The 15,119-nt window shown below is 33.8% G+C and overlaps 1 non-coding gene across 1 annotated transcript; it reads right to left on the reverse strand.

Moving 5' to 3' along the window:
• Positions 1-8,855: 8,855 nt before the first annotated feature.
• Positions 8,856-8,962, reverse strand: LOC123388430. The gene has a single exon (XR_006602966.1). It is a non-coding gene; the product is annotated as a U6 spliceosomal RNA (small nuclear RNA).
• Positions 8,963-15,119: the final 6,157 nt, after the last annotated feature.

Below are 15,119 nucleotides of genomic sequence, written 5' to 3' on the forward strand. Positions count from 1 at the left end.
ATGTACAGGGCTAACCAAATTACAATTAAATAAAATTACTCAGAAAAAGTAGACAAAGTAAGGTGGTGGCCTCCTCAGACACTATTCCAGATCACCTCAAAATAGTCACCTTTAAATTTAGAGAGTGACCTATGTACTAAAAAGCTTAAAAATTAGCTGGCTAAACAATATCAATTGTTTAGTTGGGTGGTTCATTTTTATACTGCTTACTTCAGAAGTAAATTCCCATTTATGAGCACATACAGTTAGTTTTCCCTTCCATTGTCTGGTCTGATTCCTATTGATAGTAATTTATTCCTTCAGCTAACATTTTATAAATTACAAAATTAGCTCGCGATGGGTCATGGCAACTCCCAAGACCTCAGGTGGGCTTATAATAAAACCCAAAGGATCATATGTTGTAGGAGGAATCAGGCTTAACTTCGGTTCCCACTTTACCCTTTCCTGTTGCCATCTGGAACACACACACACACACACACACACACATATACTCAGGAGCTTATTTGGGCTCTCTTCCCTATGTTTAGATATCATACACCACAGCAGATCCAGATTACAAAAGGTCTGTGTTGCTGCATTATATTACCTAGCCTTTTTAAGGCATTTTCAGTAAACTATTATAATGTCAAGAAGTTCCAAATATTTCTCCCAAGATCATAATTCTATAAAAATTAAAAATTTTTTCTAACCAGGCATGTTAATCATCTTTTAAAACAATTCTTACACTGTAAGGAGTGATTATGAATGTTGCTTCTCCAGGATCATCAGCCACTAATCACTTAAATCCAATTTCATACAATTTATTTTATATAGTTATAAATTAACTGTACTTATTATCTTCATTTTGAATTTTTGTGGTTATTATATCCATCAATAATTAGTAAGAATCAATGAGGCTTTATAGCATACCATACATCATATTATATACTACATGCTATACAAAATGAAGAAAATGATCCACTTCCTATAAATATTTCATAATCTACAGATGTTTCATCTTCAAGATTCTCCAGTTGGTTAGAATAAACCTAATGCTTTTATGTTCCATATTACATAAGAACTATAATTTCTTAACCTGTTTAGCAAATCTTATATTGATTACTTAGTATCTAGTTAGAATACTTTGACAACTAGAACAAAAATCCTAGTTAAATGCTTTAACATGAGTAGTCCATTGGCATTTTTAAAATTTTAAATAAATAATAAAAAAGAAATGAAAAATTAAAATTACATAAAAAGCATAATGCATTAGATGCCTTCATTATTTCTCAGAATATAGGTAGAAGGAAGTTATATGAGAACAATTGCTGGGGCTCCTGCGTGGCTCAATGGGTTAAGCCTCTGTCTTCGGCTTGGGTCATGATCTCTGGGTCCTGGGATCAAGCCCCGCATCAAGCCCCGCATCAACCCCTGAGTAAAGAGCATTGGGCTCTTTACTCAGCAGGGAGGCTGCTTCCCTCTCTCTCTCTGCCTACTTGTGATCTGTCAAATAAATAAATAAAAATCTTTAAAAAATTGCTGAAAACACTTCTGGTGATTAATTTCAATCTATAAATTTCAGTTTTTTTCATCCATATTATTTCTAGGGCACTGATATACTCAATATACCTCATTTTTCTGAGCTAAGCAAAGTTCCATTATAACTACCTTTTACTTTTGTTTTATTATTTCAAAATTCTCATTAGTACTTAACTTTTCTGTCATTTCAAGGATTAGGTGACTGGTTATTAAAATTTTTAAAACATTACTCTAAGTTATAGTGTAAAAACTCTTCATATCTTCAGTGTATTTTAAATATTTTTAAAAATGCCATGCCAGTGAGAATTATGATGATAAAATGCTTGGCTTCCATCTCAATCTCACATCCTAATGGATATGAGAATTTAATGGAGATGGTGGAGCTTATACAGTTTCAACTGGCACTAGGGGAAAAATTGCAAAAAGTTATAGTGGTTTGAAATTGCTTGGCAGAAACATTCACTTCTATGTTCCAAAAGTATAATGTTTACTATTATACTGGCTACATTTTGGAAATGTGCTTAACTGACACTTACATTGAATATTTCAGATATTACAACAGATGAACCCTTTATGAATGATAATCTGTTTAGAATCAAGTGTTTACAAGTGTCTTGCATAGAAGAGCCTTGTTCTTCATTTCTGTATGCTACACCAACTTTAAAACACATTGTTACTGGCATGCCTGCAAAAGCAATTGAAAAGAATGGAAGCACTTAAAAAATCACCTGGCAGGAAACATTTTATTGCATTTTTACAATCTGGCACTTAAAATACACATTATGAATAAGGAAATAAAGACAATGTTAATTGATTTTGCTATTTCTCTATGTACTAAGGCCAGGGATGGAACCAGTACATTTAGCAGTTTTTTTTTTTTTTTAATACACAAATTGAGAATGTTTTAAAAAGTACAAATTCTTTTTTTAAAAGATTTTTTTTTATTTATTTGAGTGAGAGAATGTATGAGTGGGGTGAGGAGCAGAGGGAGAAACAGACTCCCTGCTTAGCAGGGAACCCAATGTGGAACTCAATCCCAGGACTCTGAAATTATGATCTGAGCTGAAGGCATATGCTTAATGGACTAAGCCACCCAGACACCCCAAAAAAGTACAAATTCTTATTTAAAGTGATGAATATCATGATTTGGAAAGGGCGCATTAACCTTTTATATACATGTAATGTTTGCATAGTATGTATTTTAGGACCCCCCTTGCCTCCCCACACACCTCCATCATGGGAAGGCAAATAAATTTTTGCCAGTATACTTAATGTGATCTACACTGGCTTGTTAGAAATCCTGGTATATAAACATCATACAGTGTAACACATATTATTAGCCTCAGATAAATCCTTGAAGTTAACTTGATAATAAAGTTCCCTGTGGATGGATAATAAAGTTCCCTGTGGATGGTATTTGTAAAATGTAGATATTTGATTTCTTCCTTCCTTCCTTCTTTCTTCCTTTCTTCTATTTTTGTTACAGAGATCTGTAAGTGATATCAAGCAAGTACTACACCTCACATATTGAACTATATATGTCATCTATGTGTTGCTTCATTAATATTTACAAAATTCTTGGGAAGTAGGGTATAGTCTCAAATTACATCTGAGGAAACTGAAACTTAGAGTTTAGTATTTTTTCTCTTTTTTTAGAAGATCTTGTACTAGGATGACAAAACTTTTAACTCGAAAACTGACTTTAAAGAATATTATAACAACTTACTGCTATGATCAAGGTCTGCCTGTCTTAAAGAAATTTTGATATTTGGAAAAAGAAAAATAAGCATTAAAAGCAAGATTACCAGTGAATAACAAACAAAGCTTTTCTGCCTAAATACATATAATTACACAAAATAGTTTGAGATGAACAGGCCCAAATTAAAAATCAAATGGCGCTGTGGGATGACCTATATATATTACTTTCTCTTTTGAATGTCAGTTTCTTCCTCTCTAAGTTGAATAAAATAATAGTTGGCATACTGATCTTTCTGTGATTTAAATGATAGAGTACATATAAAGCATAATACCCACAGAAACATATACTACAGTATTATAATCTTCAAATTTTCATTCTTTCTCCCTTTTTTCCTTCTTAGGATGAAGGTGGTTATAAGAAATATAGTAGCACAAGTATGAGAAAGACTATTTTATCCAAGTTAAAAATTGTACTTGCATGACTAAGGTAGGACTATCATAAATTATCAAAATTAAATAATAAACTATGCAAATGCCCAGTAATAGAAGGAGGGATTTAACAAGTATCTCTCAAGAAATGTGAAAACAAAAATTAAAAAAAAAAACAAGTAATTGGTAAGATTATATTGTTAGGAGACCATCCTCTGCGGATCTCTTGCATTTCTGAATATTTTGTGAGGAAATGCACTGGCTAATTTCTGCATTAATTTTCCAAGGGTATTTGTGTAGCAAACAGCTTTGAAAGACATAATGTATCCAAGGATAAAAAGAGAGATGTGCATATATAGCTTTGAAAGATAGAAATAGTGTTTCCTTCTGAAAACATAGACATGTAATTTTTGTTAAGGAACAGTGGCACCAAGTGTGCTGTTTTAAGGTTGAATTCATCATTCTAACCTTGGATCAGTTTGGAGGTGGCAGTGCAAAGTCTCCTCTTAGTTGGAGTAAGGGGCTTTCTTCACCCTCTGATGGAGTTTTCCTTGAGACAGATTAACTCACACAGGAAAACAAAGGATTGACTAGAATTTAGGCTGTTACTACTCTGGGTTGTGCTTACTTTGCTAATAAAGGAAACCCACTAGAGAGTCTGAAAGAAGGGCAAAAGAATCTAAATAATTCTATTGCTCCTTCTGTTGAAAGTGGCTAAAAACTTAGGAGATACAGTCTTGAGAATGGAGCAGCAGATGCTCCATATTATAAAGACTCTTTAAAAACTGTTGCCATTCTGTGAGTCAAGCAGTAGTGGCCAAATGGAACAAGTCCCATGGCTCCAGTCTGAAAGCATGTGGCAATGGCTTCTTAGTAAAGGAGTTCCCAAAGCCAAATAAATGTTGTTAGTAATGACAATCATGCCACATGATATAAAGCTCTGGGTGGACAAAAATACTACAAGCTCATTTAGTTGAGCTACAAGCAGTTGCCATGATATTGGAAACCAGAAATCAGTGCATCTTATTAAATGGAAAGGAGTCAATCTCTCCTATGTACTCTGATCTTTCCCTCACTCCTAATGAACTTAGCTGCTTTAAGAAGGTAGAGAAAAGGAGCAAGCATGAATGCATTCAGGAGAGGTGGTGCTGAGGTTGTCCTCAAGGGGGGCCAAAGTGATATAAACCTACCCATATGAGTAAGCCGGGGAACTTCAGAAAGGGAAGGGATTTAAGTTTTTATGAATCTGTTGGATGCAGGTGTCCAAATCACCAATCTACTCAGTCTTGAGGAAGGGTGAGCCCAGATTACCTGCTAAAGTGGCAAAGGTAGCCAGCATGACTTTGTGGCCGCGGGTACCCTTCAGGACAACTCGATTTATATTTTAACCACCTCTACTGCTGAATGTGTAGGGGTGCTGATGTTTTTCTTGCTTTCTCTCCTAAAGTATTAAGTGATGGAAAGGATTCTTTTGATCAGAAAGAACTCATGCATGAAAGTGCTAATGGGAAACACAAATAGCTCCACAATTTACCTCCCACCTCACTCTCAGGCAGTCCAACAAAAGCAGTATGGAGTCCCAGGAGGGAGAATGGAAAATCACAGCTTTGAGTTAGAACTTAAATTTTTAGATGTGGTAAAATAACATGGTATCCCAATATAAAAGCCTTGTATCACTGGCAAGAAGCCAGATGGAGGTAGAGGTTTATGGGGGAATTATCAGCAGTGAATTTCAATTTTGGTTCTTTAGTCCCTGTTTTTTGAGGTATTATTGCTGTAACTGGATACTCTGCACACACTGATGACACTTGATATGCTATCTGGGATATTCCCAACTCCTTCCTTTCTAACCTCCGGGTACCTAAAGACTATGATTAACTTACATTTATATGGCAAGATCTCCAGTATACGTTTGCAGTACTCTCCCAGGAATATTTAAGCCCCTGCCATTTGCCTCCAGTACTTAGGTCAGGATTTAGTATAAGCACCTCTATCCTCAGATTTTCCAAGATTTCACTAAATAAATGGTGCCTTATTGCTTGGTAAGGCAGAAAAGCCCATATCAAACTCCCTGACTGCACTATTTCACCTCCCTTAGCAGAGATAGCTGAAAATACCTTGCAAACTTCAGGAGGTTGTTCACCAGCTAAAGTTTATCGGGACTATGTAGGCTTATTACAGTGTTAATCCTTTTGGTATCAGAAAAAAAAAAAAAAAAGTTGTCTCTTCAGACCCCATCTCTCAAAAAGACCTTCCTGGATACCTGAGACGGTATGTGTTTACTTAGGCATTCTACCTGGTCCTCTATACCATTGAAATCCCGAATCAGTATCTGTGGAATGAAGCCCAAATCAAGGCTGTGTTATAATCAGTTCAGCAAGATGTGACAAATTCTGTTTTGAAAGATCCACAAACCCAATATAACCCCATACATGTAAAATGCAAAAACAATCAAAATTTAATTATAGTTTTAGATTTGTGTACATAAATGGTAAAATTATAAGGAAAAGTGAGGAAATAATTTATGAACATCACCTTTACCATAGTAAATTTTTTTTATATTTTAATTACTTGAATGATTTCTATATGAACTGATCTCAGATAAGTAAAAGTTATGTGCCCAAAGGAGTACAAAGGGGTTTCATAGAATCTGTCATGTACTGGTTCTTTCCTTTTGCAATTTTGATTACATGCCATTTTCAATTTGCTTACATTCTATCTTGGGAAATGTTTTGGAGTCTGGAAAACCTGAGAACAAGTGAAGTTTTTGGTATGGCCAAAACTGCTTCTAACATTATTATTATTATTTTTTTATTCCAGGAAAATCTGCAATGATGGTTTCCTAGTTGAGATAATATTTCTCATCATGATGATACTATTAACTTTTGTAGGACATAATATATGCCTTAGGAGCAATACTTAGTGTTCACATTCTCAACAATATTTTTGATCAGGGATCCCCAAATGAGTGCTTTAAAAGTGCTGGCTGGCAAAAGGGAAAAATCCATGGTGTTTTCTGACCTATTTCCTGTATAAGATAAATAACTGAATATCAGCAAGAGAGATACTCTGTGCTGTGTGACTAACACGTGGAAGAGACTTGAAAAGGAATTTCAAACTGAAATTCATGCACACACACACACACACACACACACACATATGAATGTATATAACATTCAGTGTTTTATTAGTTTCAGGTATATAATACACTGATTCAACAATTCTTTACAGTACTCCATACTAATCAAGATAAATGTACTTTTAATCCCTTTCACCTGTTTCAACCATCCCCCACCCCACTCATCTTCATTCTGGCAACCGCTAGTTTGTTCTCTGTCTTTTAACAATCTTTTGTTGTTATCGTTTGCCTCTTTTCTTCTTTGTTCATTTGTTTCTTAAATTGCACATATAAGTGAAGTCAAATGTTATTTATCTTTCTTTATGTGACTTACTTCACTTAGCATTATACCTTCTAGGTCCATCCATGTTGTTCCAAATGGCAAGATCTCATTCTTTTTCATGGCTGACTAATATTTCATTTCATATATTCATATATCCCTAATGCATCCATTCATCTATAGATGGGCACATGAGTTGCTTCCATATTGGCTATTGTCAGTGGAAGTGCAATTCACATCAAAGTTCATATATCTTTTCAAGTTACTGTTTTTATTTTCTAGAGTAAATACCCAGCAGTGGAATTACTGGATCATATGGTAAATCTATTTTTAATTTTGTAAGGTCTCTCCATGCTCTTTTCCACAGTTATATTCCCACAAGGGAATTCCATGAGGGCTCCTTTTTCTCTCTATCCTCACTAACACTTATCTGTTTAATACTAGCCATTCTGACAGGTGTGAGGTGACATTTGATTGTGGTTTTGACTTGCATTTCCCTGAGAATAAGTGATTTTGAGCATCTTTTCATGTGTCTGTAGGCCATATTCTTTAGATAAATGTCTGTCCAGGTCCTCTGACCGTTTTTCAATTGGATTATTTGTTTTTTGGCTATTGAGTTAAATAAGTTCTTTACATATTTCAGATGTTAACCGTTCATTAAATATGTCATTTGTAAAATCTTCTCCCATTCAGTAGGTTGTTTTTTTTTGTTTTGTTGATAATTTCTTTGGTTATGCAAAAGCCATTTATTTGGTGTAGTTCCAATAGTTTAATTTTGCTCTTACTTCTCTTGCTTTAGGAGACATCTATAAAACTGTTTTTAGGGCCAATGTCAAAGAAAAATACTGCCTATTAATTCTTTTAGGATTTTCATGCTTTCAGCTTTCACATTTAGGTTTTTAATGTATGCTGAGTTTATTTTTTGTGAATGGTATAAGAAAGGGATCCAAATTCATTCTTTGACATGTAGCTATCCAGTTTTCCCAGAACCATTTGTAGAAGAGACTGTCTTTTCCCCAATGCATATTCTTGCCTCCTTTGTTGGAGATTAACTGACCGTATATTAGTGGGTTTATTTCTGGGCTCACTATTCTTTTGACCTATGTGTCTATTTTTGTGCCAGTGCTGTTTTGATTACTACAGCTTTGTAATATTACTTGAACTCTGGAATTGTGAATCCTCCAGCTTTGTTCTTCTTTCTCAAGATTGCTTTGGCTATTTGGGGTCTTTGGGATTCCATCCAAATTTTAAGATTATTCTAGTTCTGTGAAAAATGTTTGTATGTTAACAGGAATTGCAAATTATTTTAAATGCATACGTCTTTAAAAAGCTATTCTCAGATATTCTTCCATGCTTATTTTCATGAATATAACATCCTTCAAAACTAAATAGGGGAGGGCATTGGGTGGCTCAGTTGATTAAGCGTCTGCCTTGGTGCTCAGGTCATGATCCCAAGGTGCTGGGCTGCAGCCCCATATTGGACTTTGCTTTTCCCTGAGATGCTCCCTCTGTCTCTTTCTCTCTCTGTCTTTCATGAATAAATAAATAAAATCTTAAAAAAAAAAACTAAATGGAGGCAATAGAATTGAGAATAATGACAATTGAGTGGAAGGAGAGAACTTGTCCCTTCACAAATTACTTGAGAAGAGACAAAATAAATGGACTAGGTTAGGGATCAAATTATTTTCTGATTTCTTAAGCTATTTGTGTTTTTCAAAACTTTAATTTATTACTATGTAAATGGAAAAGTTTATACTACTCAGAATCTGCACCAAAATATCTATTCTTTTTGTTTGTTTGTTTGTTTGTTTTTAAAATATGGAACGCTTCACGAATTTGCGTGTCATCCTTGCGCAGGGGCCATGCTAATCTTCTCTGTATCGTTCCAATTTTAGTATATGTGCTGCCGAAGCGAGCACAATATCCATTCTTTTAAATGAACTCTATTTCCTCCAAAAAGTCCTTCCTTATGATAGAGGGAAAAAATGTGATAAATTCTTATTACAAATTATTATAAATTGCAAAATTAGGCAACTAAATTTATTTAATAACACCAATTTCTCAAAACAGTGCCTTTCTTTTTTATATCAGGATTTTACAGATTTTCACAATTCTACCAAAATATTGCTGTCCTAGGTACTTAAACCTACTGCCTATTTTGTTGTTGGAAAGACGAAAGGGAAATTCACGATAAGGACCATTTTACACTGCTGTTGAAAGTAGTAACTGATCTCAGTTGAAGTAGGTGAAGATATTGAGCCAATAAAGAACACAGAATTCTAAAGTGCAATGCTTTTCAGATATTACTGTGTGTATTGCTCATCTGCCAACCTTAACAAAATGGAGATTATAATCTAGTAGGTCTGCAGGACATCCGATATTTTACATTCTAACTAGCTGTTAAGTAATGTCAGTACTGCTGGTACACACACACACACACACACACACAGAGAGAGAGAAACACACACACACTCCTTATCTTTCTAGGAAATGATAAAACCAGTGAAAAATACATTGAGTGATTTTCTCAAAATGAAGGTACACCTGGCATCAGCACATGTTAGGGCCACTGGAGTTCACAGCATCAGCCCTCTCCAGATGAAGTGATTTGTTAGCCAGACTGTGAAAGCACCTATACAGAAGACTCTAGGACCTCCAAGGAACTATTCTTACCCCAAATTCTGATCCACTTTAAGTTTTAAAGCAGTGTGTTGTGTTGTGTTGTGTTTTGTTTTGTCTTTAAAGCTGGATCTGCTGCAGCAAATTGCCATTAGCCCAAAGCTGCAATTAATTTCAGCAGTGGTGCTTCATATCAATGATAGTTATTAAAAGTTATATGGTTTTTAAAAAGAGGAACAAAAATGTAAAGAAATAAGGTTTAAAAGTGGTGATGCAACATGGGGGCTTAAGTGGGTACGAGAAGAATAAATGAAACAAGATGGGATTGGGAGGGAGACAAACCATAAGTGACTCTTAATCTCACAAAACAAACTGAGGGTTGCTGGGGGGAGGGGGTTTGGGAGAAGGGGGTGGGATTATGGACATTGGGGAGGGTATGTGCTTTGGTGAGTGCTGTGAAGTGGGTAAACCTGGTGATTCACAGACCTGTACCCCTGGGAATAAAAATATATGTTTATAAAAAATAAAAAATTAAAAGTCAAAAAAAATGTAGAGATTAGTTGTTTAGCAGTTTACATTTTTTGAAATGAGCTATAGCTGTAATTGTCAATTAACACTAATACCAGGTCTTCCTCAAAACTTCCCTAAAGGCTGGTTTTCTATTCAACTATCAAAGAGATGAATTTTGTAGGGCTGAGATTTGATTTTTGGAAACCCAGTAGTCTTAAAATTATTTTCTTAAAAGGTGAAATGCTAGAATAATGAAAACTATTTAAAAATGGTTTGTACTTCCATTCATGATTTTTTGTTGTTTAAATAATGCAAAACTCAAATATAAATGATCTTAAATTTTCAAGTGCATACGTTCTATTTTGAAGTGTAGCAATTCAGTTTGTCCTTTTTGCTTGTTTATTTTTCTGATGGCACTTAGTATATTGCTATAGACATTGTGGGTGCTCAGTAAATGATTATGGACATACTGAGAGTTTATGTCCAAATTTTATGACTGATATATTATAAATCTGGAATTCTGCTGCTTGGTTTTCACATGGTTTTAATGCCTAAGGGAGTATGAAAAGAAACAGCTGCATCTCAATTATGACACAACCAGTTGCTGAAATGATTGGACAGGTGGTTGATGGACCCAGTGGCAATTCTGGAACAAGTGTTAAGGCTTAATTTATGTTAGGTCACTTTTCCAAGCTTGATGTTCCCCATTTGGTACAAGCATCTGAGAACGTTATTTTGTCATAAAGTGTATTATGTTCTAAAGTCATTCTCTATAGATGGATTTCATGTGAATGTATTTTAGTTGAATGAATAACTCAGTTTGTATGCCCCATCCATTTTTCATTTTTCTTATTGTCCACTATTCCTTACCTCCAACGTTTTATGCTCTAAATGCAAACTTTTATCCCATTCTAATTTATATAGCTGCTATACACATGTACTGTGTATATTCTACATAGTTTATATACTCTATATAGAATACTGTATGAACTATTTTTAAACCCTTTCTCTCTGTATATACACTGTAAATAAGATGCTGTAAATAAGTGACACACAAGTTTTCAGCCCTAGTTTATGCCCATTTCATTTTACATGTTTATTTTTTGTCATAATTGAAAAGTTGAAAATGTGCAATCATTGTAAATACCATTTGACCACATAGTCAAATTTATTTTTGAAGTTTTGTAATTGCATTTTCAAGATAATATAGATGTTATGTTTTGTAAAAATATATTTATTGATGGAAAACTTTAAAAATTTGAAATAATTATGTGAAGAATACAAAATCTGCATTGCTATTACCTTTTGATGAGTTTTGTTAGGGGCTTATTTTTTTTCCTTTTGTGCCTCCATCTCAGATAGATAAACATAGATACTAAAAATTCAGTTTTGTTTTGGGCTTGCTTTCTATATAAATTCTTGAATCACAATATCCATTATAGTATGGCATGGGAATTATTTATAAGATTGTCTACATGACATTTTCTCAAGTGAATGAGGCATGGGTAAATATTATTTGTACTTGAACATTTCAGTTATTCACATGCTATTGCTCCTTAACTTAAACATTAGATATTTTAGATATTTAGAATTTTGAAATTTGTTGACATAATAAATACTTATGAATTTATTCCAGAAAAGTTGAGTCTTTTCATAATCACATTAACATTTAATTAGAAACCTCTTTCAACTCGATATTAATATTGTCAGCTTGTTTTTTTAATTTTTACTTATTCCTAAGTGTGTGATAATTCTTTAGTTATATTTCTCTATTGGATTATTTAGAATATGTTACACCATTAATACTGCCTAATATTTGACATGTCTACCAACATTGTTATGAAAAATATTATACTTTTTATTAATTTTATGGAATGTTAGAATATTTTGAATAGCTCATACAATAATTTTGCCCACAATTTTGTATTCTATGTGTGTGTGTGTGTGTGTTTTAATTTGATGAATAGCAGTTTTAAATGCTTATTTGCTGAAGTCTTGTGAACTTTGTGTTTTTCACTTCTTTTGTTGTTTTTTAAAGGTTTTATTTATTTGAGAGTGTGCATGCGAGAGAACATGAACAGGGGGAGAGGGAGAGGGAGAAGAAGACTCCCTGCTGAGCAGGGAGCTGGATGAGGGGCTCAGTCATAGGACCCTGAGATCATGACCTGAACCCGAGGCAGAAGTTCAATGGACTGAGCTACCCAGGAGCCCCTCTTTTGTTGTTCATATGCTTAGAAACACATCTCCCAGATAAGAACAGGAAAATATTCACTACTGATTAATTCTGATTTGGTATTTTATATTTAGTCATTAACTTTAGAATTTAGAGGAGGTAAGGATCTTTCTTTTTTTCTGAAATACCCACAATAATCACCCTTATTGAATGATCCATTAGTTATTATCCAAATACTCTTATTTCTGTTTATTTTTCATTAAATATAGTTGACATACAATATTATATTAGCTTCAGGTGTACAACACAGTGATTTGGCATTTATATACATTACAAAATGATCACTGAAAGTGTAGTTACCATCTGTCTTCATAAAAATCTATTACATTATTATTTATTGACTGTATTCCCTATGCGTACTTTACATCCCCATGACTTATTCATTGTGTAAGTGGAAATTTGGTTCTCTTAATTCCCTTCACTTATTTAGTCCATCCCTTTATCCCTCTGCCTTCTGGCAATACCAGTTTGTTCTCTGTATTTATGCATGTTTTGTTTTTATTTTAGATAACATAAAAGTAAAATCATATGATATTGTCTTTCTCTATCTGACTTATTTCATGTATTTTACCCCAGGTCTATCCATGTTGTCACAGATGGCAAGATTTCATACTGTTTTATGACTCAGTAATCTTCCATTGTGTGTGTGTGTGTGTGTGTGTGTGTGTGTGTGTATCACATCTTCTTTCTCCATTCATCTATAAATGGATGTTTAAGTCACTTACGTATCTTGACTATTGTAAATAATGCTTCAATAGATGTGGGGGGTATATATTTCTTTTCAAATTAATATTTTTGTTTTCTTCTATTAAATATGAAGAAGTAGTATTACTGGATCATATAGTATGTCTACTTTTTTTTTTTTTAAGAAACTTCCATGCTGTTCTTCACAGTGACACAATTTACATTCCCTCTAACAGTGCACAAGAGTTCCTTTATTTCCACATCCTCACCAACACTTGATGTTTCTTGTCTTCTTGGTACTAGCCATTCTGAAAGGCGTGAGGTGATATCTCATTGTGGTTTTGATTTGAATCTCCCTGATGATGAATGATCTTAAGCATTTTTTCATTTATCTATTGGCTGTCTACCTGTCCTCTATAGAAAAATGTCTATCCAGGTCCTCTGCCCACTTTTTATTTGGATTGATTATTTTTAAGGCATTGAGCTATAAGTTATTTATATATTTTGGATATTAACACCTTATCAGATGTAAGATTTGCAAGTATCTTTTGCTATTTCATAGGCTGCCTTTTTATTTTGTTAATGGTTTCCTTTACTGTGGAAAATTTTTATTTTCGTATAGTCCCGATAGTTTATTTTCGCTTTTGTTTCCCTTGCCTCAGGAGACATAGCCATAAAAATGCTGTAAGACTGATGTTCAAGAGTTTACTGCATGTTTTTGTTTAGGTATATTATAGTTTCAGGTCTTATACTTAGGTCTTAATCCATTTTGAATTTACTTTTATCTATGGTATAAGAAAGTAGTCTAGTTTTATTCTTTTGCATGCAGCTGTCCAATTCTTTTTAAAATTCATTCATGTACATTTCCAGTTATGATGAAGTAGCTCAATATAATAAATACGAAAACCAAAGAATTATATACAAAGGTTCTTTTGGGACATTCCACAAAATGTCATATAATCCTTGAGAGAAGGATAAGCACAGGAGTTTAACTCCATATTCAACACTGCTCTCTCTTACAGGGTATTCTCAAAATCTTACAGCAAAGAAATAGAGTCCAAGCAAAAAAAGAAAAAAAAATCCGTAATATATGTAATCAACAAAAAGAATTATATAGCCTGAAGACACTTTTGGAAACCCACTGCAGCTCTGAGACAGGAGCAGGAAAAAACAACAACAAACGATTCTCTAACCTGTGGAAGGCCAGGAAGATACATTAATTCCAAAATTGCATCTGGTGGAAGAGCGGCATAGTAGGGCTGTATAATGGCCTCAAAATTGTCCTCATCCTAATCCCAGAAACCAGGATATGTTACTTGACATGGTGTAAGGGACTTTGACAATATGATTAAATTAATCTTAAAATGGGGAGATTATCTTTTACTATCTGGGTAGGCCACATATAGCAAAGATGTAATTATTCAGAGTAAGACAAAGAGCTCTAATGACATGACTAAAGAAAAAAAAATAGTACAAATATAGAAAATACTATGAATATAGAGTAAGGATCTACAAGCTAATGAATGCGGGAGAACTTTAGTACCTACAAAAGGCAAAGATTCTCCTCCATAGTATTCAAAAGGAACATAACACTCTTGACACTTTGATTTGCATCCACAACATCCACTTTGGAATATGATCCCCAGAACTTTAACATCATAAATTATGTTGTTTTAAGCCATTAAATTTGTGATAATTTTTATAGTAGCAATAGGAAACTAATACAGAATTACCAACCATTTATTTCTAAAATACAATTTTGTGGACAGTTTCTCTAGAGAATCCAGCATACCATATGATTGCAATACATGTTTCATTGAATTGTTCAAGTAGAAAAGGCAGAATAAGGAGCTGTGATAACAGAACCAGAAGTTAGAATGATGAATATTGAAGATGGGATAAGCAACCATTAGCTAAGGAATTCCTCTAGAAAAAGGAAAAGTAAAAAAACTTGATTTTTCCCTTTCCTCTAGAAAGAATAAAAACTTATCAATGAGTTACAGGTTTCTGATGTTCAGAACGTTAAGAAA

Source organism: Mustela putorius, unplaced genomic scaffold, assembly GCF_011764305.1.
Source record: "Mustela putorius furo isolate JIRA1106 unplaced genomic scaffold, ASM1176430v1.1 tig00003898_pilon_pilon_pilon, whole genome shotgun sequence".
Classification (NCBI taxonomy): Eukaryota; Metazoa; Chordata; class Mammalia; order Carnivora; family Mustelidae; genus Mustela; species Mustela putorius.